Genomic DNA, 7,321 nt, shown 5'->3' on the forward strand with positions numbered 1-7,321 from the left:
TCAATATTGAAAGTTCCATAATATCTTCCAATTGATGGACATCAGGCATTGTGATAGATTCACTATAGGACAGTGAATTACATGTCCAGTGGTATTTCTCAAAATTATTATTTTTTGGGGTATAATTAAAAGGAAGCTACAGAACCAAGAGCACATAGTAAAGAATAAGCAGAGAGGAAGGGGCACATTTTGGAGATTCCACAGTACATGATTAGGAGTTTCCGAAACAACTGAAGGCAGAATAAAAGACACATGAGCATTTTGTTTAGGGCTCTTCCTAGGCACTTGGCGACCATGGATGAGCAGCATCCTGAGTCTCCATGGATTTTCTCAGATGCCCTTTGTAATCCTGCAACCTTTCTTCTGATCACACGGGTCCACGTTCTGATCTTCTTTCCAGGCCATACAGTGGGTCGGTATAGTGGTTACCGCCTTTCTCCATCACCAGGCCTCGGATCACCGCCATCAGCTCCTTTATTTGCTCATCTTGATTGCCCCTTTTCACATGGTTGTTGAAGGTACAGACTCATCCCCCACACACTGCCACCAGCTCCCGGAGGATGTGGGTATCTGAGCTGTGGATGTATTCCATCAGGGAGTCTCCTCCAAGGTCTTCCTTGTGTGTGAAGAGGATAATGGTGTGTGCCAGGACTTCCTCTCTGAAGATCTCCGTCACTCTCTCTGCAGCCTTCTGGTCCTGGGTGGTGAACCGGCCGAGCTGCATCAACCAGGATCAAAACACGGGGGCCTGGTGCAGAGAGCCAGTAGCACCTCTGCACCTCTTGGTCCAGGGCATCCGGGTGACTGTCCTCAGAAAATACATCCGGTGTGTCCACAACGACAGCGTTAGTCTCTTCCCACTTGCCCCGACTTCCACTGCATATCTTCGTGATGCCCTGGGCCCCCAGCCTGGACTCGAATGCTTGTTTCCTGAGGATGCTGTTTCCAGTTGCACTTTTGCCAGTCCCTGACTTGCCCACCAGAATGATTCGCAGCTCTGATCCTCTGGTATTTTGGCTCTTTATATTAAATGCTGTTAGGAGCAAGTTACTATGTTATTACTGAGTTGATCATGCCAAGAGACTATTTCAATAAGGACATGGGAAAAGATGTCTTCCCAATAGGCTGAGTTTGTGAAACAGAACCCAACAAACATCAAGTAGAATAAGTAATGATTTTCCAAGATTTTCCTAGATCTCTCTAGCACGACAGATATTTTTATATAGGGTCTTAAACAAACGCTCTTGGGGGTGAGACTGATTCAGAAGCTATCTTGTTCATGGAGGACCCTGCATTACCAGAGCTCCAAAGGTCAGAGATTTGACAGGATTACATCCCTAGGTGGATCCGGTAGCATGACTGTTTCAAGGCAAGAGATGGTTCCACTTAGCCTGTGATACGTAGAAACTTGGTCAAGAGCAGCCATGAATAGCTAAGCGACAGACATGCTGGGATGAGTGTGTAAAATGACTTTAATGAAGAATCAGCAGATATTTCCTCATAGCTAAGGGGGAGAGCATGGCTGTTTTAATAAAATGGGTCAGAATATGGAAAATACAGCCCCATGGAAGCTGTTTACCACTGACTGTATTGATCTCTTTCTAGTGTTGTTCCTCAGAGACACATAGAGAGAGACCAATAAGACAGTGATTATTTTTCCATTCAGGGTTACGTGAGACCCTGCTTTCCCACAGCATTCTCTCAACACCCTCATTTGTTTGCACATGGCCTACAGGTGGGTGAAGAGTGAATGGCTCTTCAGTCTATTTTAAAAAATTTTAATTTTAATTTTTTAAATTTTTTATTAGAGAATCACTGTGATGTACAGTTACAAACTTATGAACTTTTGTGTTTGCATTTTACTCATACAGTGATCGTTTACCCATCCCTCCACCTGTGCCCATTCACCTCCACCAATGATCCCAGTATCCCTCTCACCACCCCACCCCTCCCCCACACCCCACCCTTCCTCTGTGTCAGGGCATTCCCCTTTGTTCTCTCTCCTTTTGGGTGTTGTGATTTGCAATAGAGGTATTGAGTGGCCATCATGTTCGGTCTATAGTCTACTTTCAGCTCGCATCTTCCAACCCGAATGGGTCCTCCTGACATCCTCTACTTGGTGCTCCCTTCTCTATCTGAGCCACCTTTTCCCCCAGCATCTGAGGCCAGGAAACCATCAGTGTCTTCCCAGGTGAGTGAAGAAGCACCAGATGGTGCCTCAGTTTCAGTGCTCTGCCAGCAGGCCTGCTTCTTTATAATTTTTCTTTGTGAGCCATACCTGGTGGTGCTCAAGGTTCACTCCTGGCTCTGTGTTCAGGAATCTCTCTGAGTGGGGCTCAGGAGACCCTATGGGGTCCCAGGGATGGAACCCAGGTCTGCCACATGTCAGGCAAGCACCCTACTCACTGTAGTGTTGCTCTGGCCCCACTGCCTGTCTTGCTGTCATTCTCTCTCCTCTCAGGACCTCCTGCCCTTTCCTTGCTTTCCTGGGACACACATTTCCTTTTCTCATTTCCTTTCCTGGATCTGCTGCCCTGTGTGGATTTAGTCACATTCCTTCTCTGCTTCCCCACCTGGGTCCCTTCCTGGAGCAATCTCTCTACCACGTCTTCATTTGAGTCCCTGACCAGGGACTCAGTGGACTCAGCTGGACACCGGCGGACATCTTCCCGGTACTATAGAAATGCACCCGATTGGCCCCGTCAAGCCCGGACCCCACTCAGGAGCCCGTGATCTGTTCCCTTCCTGTGAGTGGGGGCACCTTCACCACACATGTGCTTTTCTTGCTGAATCCTGGCTCCTTGTCCCAGAGCTGCACAGGCCTGAAGCACAACCCCACAGGGTGGCTCGATTCTTTCCTTTGTTTCTTTCTGCGAGAACCTCTGCAGGCAAATAGAAACTAAAGCAGCCCATAAACTGGTCATCTTGAAGAGGACAAAGTTGTTCTTTGAAACCTGCCCCCCTCCCTCCTGCACAGTTTGGGAACTTTAAATCATCCAGTAGAACTTTTCATAAATGCGAACTTACCTGGTTTTTGGTTAATAGCAGCACATGCTCTCGTTTCAAACCTGAGATTGGTCAAGTCTCAAAGAGAAGGTGAGAGCCAAAGTGAACACTAGTCTGCTTTCCTTCCAGGGGTTTCTCTAAAATTCTCATTTATGCCTCATCACTGTATCACTGTCATCCCTTTGTTCATCCAATTGCTCGAGGGGGCGCCAATAACGTCTCCATTAATCCTAGCCCTGAGATTTTAGCAGCCTCTTTTTACTTGTCTTTTCCAACGGTGCCACATTGGAGGTTCTTTCAGGGTCAGGGGAATGAGAGTCATCATGGTTACTGTTTTTGGCATATCGAATATGCCATGGAAAGCTTGCCAGGTTCTGCCATGTGGACAGGATACTCTTGGTAGCTTGTCGGGTTCTCCAAGATGGAGAACTAGACAATAAAAGCAGCCACACTTCTGGGAGCTTTGTTTTATAGTCTCTGGAACTTGGCCATTGATGGGATTACATGCCTGAGAGAGGGGGGATACGAGTGCCCAGCTACTGGAAAATGGGGTATCTGGGTGGAGGAGGCCCAGTACCGATCTGAGCAGCCTTGGAGATCTCTGCCCCGGGTACCACACACCTGGGTTCCTCTAAGGGTTCCTTCATGCATGAGACTCCTCTGAACATGTGGAGAGTGGCATTGAGCATGACTTTGGCTGGGTTCCGGAGGTTTTCGGCTGCCAGGGCTCTGTTTGGAGCAGGGAGGGAAACTCAACTTGCCCTCCTCCAGGGGTCCTGGTAAAGACAGCCAGGTGTGGGGACAAGGGACTCTGCATCACTCTCTTCTGGGAGCTTTGTTTTATAGTCTTTGGAAGTTGGCAGTTGATGGAATTATATGGCGCCAGGGATGGTTTGTGGGTGCGACTGCCTAGCTACTGGAAAAATTAATGCCTCATACACAAGGGAAATAGTTTGCTTGATGAGTAGTAGTACTGTTGTCTCATTATTCATCAATTTGCTTGAGCGGGCACCAGTAACGTCCCCATTGTGTGACTTGTTACTGTTTTTTGGCATATGAAATATGCCATGGGTAGCTTCCCAGGCTCTGCCATGCAGGCGGAATACTCTTGGTAGCTTGCCGGGCTCTCTGAGAGGGATGGCAGAATCGAACCTAGTATGAAAACAAAGTTAGCCTGTTGGTGTACCTCCAACGGATCCCTAGGAACCAGGTAAGTTCACGAGAAGCACTATTTTCAATCAAATCTCTCCATTTCCACTGGATTATCTCATAATTTATATAATCCTATCATTTTCTGGTGGCATCACTGAAATATCAACATGTCTATACATAACATTATTTTTACATTGACAAGCCCACTTTTATGTTGTTTTCTCCTGAACAGTAGGTCTCAGCAGTGAGTTGAAAACATTCAGCGAATCATATTAGAAATAGTTGAGTTGTCAGCCAGGCTTCGGTGTTCCATTTATTGAGCCCAGAAAGAGTAAGTTTAGCTTAATTTTTATGGATCTTCAGATTTGAGGAATGGTAAGGGGAGGACCTATTTGGACTTAAAGCTATCTGAGCCTTTGAAGCCAGACACCAACTTCTCTTTAACAAGTCACACCCCAGGTGACCTTTTCCCCCAGTAGGAGCCTGTTCTGTCTACACTGAAAGCCCGTGAATAGGGCCTGCAGCCTTCAACAAGGACTTTCACTAGAGAATTTGCTGCAGTTTCTCCACCAGCACCTGCTGTGTCAACTGGCATCCTGCTAAGAGGATGCCACCTTCTGCCCTAACCCTCACGAACCAAATTCTGCTGGCTTCAAGTTTTCTGCTGTAGTTTCCTCGCTTTGCTCGGCCTTCCTGGGATTAATGGGATTTTAATCCTGACCTGCTTTAGGTGTTGGCCTGGTGGCAGTGTCATGGTGACTTGTCTTTTGTCCACGTTTTCAATCAGAAGGTCACTGGAGATATCTTTTTAATTTTTTTAATTCCTTTTGAATGCAAAACAAAAACAAAGGGCAATAGTTAAAGTGGAAAATTTAATCAGTGGTGACGTGTTATTATGGTCTTTGCTCATCAATAATGAAAAACAGCGTGTTGTATAATTTCAGTTGGGCAGGAAAGCAGGGCAAAATTGTTTTGACTTCCTCTGAGTGGGGACATGGATGTGTCACAGTATGTAAGTCTGAAGTCTTCACGATGGAACTGGAATTCTACTATTAGTTCTCCTGTTTCCCAGGTCTTTGGTCTGACTGATTAATCCCTCTGGATCTCCAGGGTCTTGGGTTTGTTGAATGTAGATCTGGGGGCATTCAGTCCCATCATTGCACAAGACCAAATCTTTAAAATAAACAAACCTTAGAAACCAAATAAACAAACCTTAGAAACCAATTCATTACATCTCTCTCCTTTTCCCGTGTACACATGTGTAAATCCATAGACACATACACACATACAAGTGGAAATATTTGGGAAATAGGAGAGTTCTAAGTTTCACCACACCAGTGGTTTAGAGGTCCACGCCTCAGAAAGAATGTTTCCAACCTTCTTTCTGGGAGAACATATTGAAAAGAAGGAGGATTTAGGGGAATAAAATTCATGCACAAATTATTTCATATCTCTGTAAAACTCTGACTTATATACTCAGTCATAAAGAGTGGATACCACTTTGAGAAAAAAAATTAAAATAACAAGACAAGACCCTCAAATCACTGAAACGGGGCTTATGCTCCAACCTTGGGAAAGCCGGTTGCTCTGTGCCGAAGTGGAGTCAGCAGATGCCTCTTTGGAGCCTGAGCTCTGAGTCAGAAGACAGGGAGTTGTAGATAGGACCCGGAGTATGCCACTGATCTGACAAGGATGCTTAGCAGTTCAGTTGCATCAACACCCTTCTCTTAGTTTCTGATTAAGAACAAAACAAAAGAAACCACACAAATCCTCTCTAAAATCACCCTGATTTCTGTCTTGAGATTTTTCACATTTCAGTATCAATCAAAGATGATGAAACTTCCCCTAGATAAGAAAACATTAAAAGAGTCAGCAGAAAAATAGACATCAGCTGTATCTTCTGTACCAATTGAATTACATCAGATTATGTTGCATAACATTTTGTATCTAGTTTGTGTGTAGTGTTCCTTCTATTTTTCTTGTCTTTTTAATTTTTTGTGGGGTGAGATGGGGGTGGTGGATATTGGGCCACACCTGGTGGTACTCAGACTGACTTACTCCTGGCTTTGTGCTCAAAGATCACTCCTTGTGGTGCTCAGGGGACATAATATGGTGCCAGGGATTAAAACTTGGTCAGCTTCATGCAAGGTTACCTTACTCCCTTTGCTATTTCTTTGGCTCCTATTTTTGTCTTTATGAGAGAAATGGCAGTGTGCCTTCTTCTCTTGCCCTAATTGCTTTTGGTCATCCAGTCATCTGGATAATAAAGGAACTTTACGGGTCTTAGATGGTTTAAAATGGCTGCAATGGGGAGAGAGGCGTCAAAGTACAGCAGGTAGAGTGCTTGCCTTGCATGCAGCTAAATTGGATTCTGTCTCCAACACCACATATAGTCCCCTGAGCACTGACAAGAGTGATACCTGAGCACAGGGCCAGGAGTAAGTCCTGAGCACTTCTGGGTATGGAACAACTGTCCCCCACTGTCCCTCCACCATGGCTATAATTAAGAAAGAAATATAAATTGGGAGTAGATTCCCAATTCCCAATGTTATTCCCATTCCATGACACGTTAACTTCTAAGTAACAAAGATATATGTAACAACTCAAACTCCCTGAAGAATGAAGCTGGAAGTCTTTCTTCTAAATCTAATTTACTTATTTTTATTGTAGTTTAGATAATCTGGTTACAGTATTGTTAATGTTTATAGCTTTGATTCACTAAGTCTTTGTACCCTCATCACCATTAAAGAGCTCCAAATTTCCCACCGCTGTCCTCATGCCACTTCTAGTCCACCTCTTACCCTGCCCCATGCATGCCCCACTGTTCCGTAACCTGAGTTTTATTTATTTATTTATTTTTATTTTTTATTGTGAAACATTTTATTGGACAATCTCAAAAACGGTAAAATGTAAAAGAATGACTTATCTCTCAACTTAGGTAATGTAGGAAGATTTCACAGTTTTAAGTTGTGATGTTTGACACAGGTGTGATGATTTCCTTGTACATGTCTTTGGTGGATGTTTTATTTGACATGTATATTTTCTAAGCCTGCTCAGATCGGGACTGGGCCTCTTCTGCCCAGATTCCCCACTTTCCAGCACCTAGGCAGTCACACCCAGAAACTGTCCCCCGTGCTGTGTAATCCCATCAATGGCCAACATC

The 7,321-nt window shown here is 44.8% G+C and overlaps 1 pseudogene; it reads right to left on the reverse strand.

Annotated features, from left to right (window-relative positions):
- Positions 1–6,936, reverse strand: LOC129403225 (GTPase IMAP family member 2-like; annotated as a pseudogene).
- Between the last annotated feature and the right edge of the window lie 385 nt (positions 6,937–7,321).

The sequence above is a fragment of the Sorex araneus genome, chromosome 1 (genome assembly GCF_027595985.1).
Source record: "Sorex araneus isolate mSorAra2 chromosome 1, mSorAra2.pri, whole genome shotgun sequence".
NCBI classification, from domain to species: Eukaryota; Metazoa; Chordata; class Mammalia; order Eulipotyphla; family Soricidae; genus Sorex; species Sorex araneus.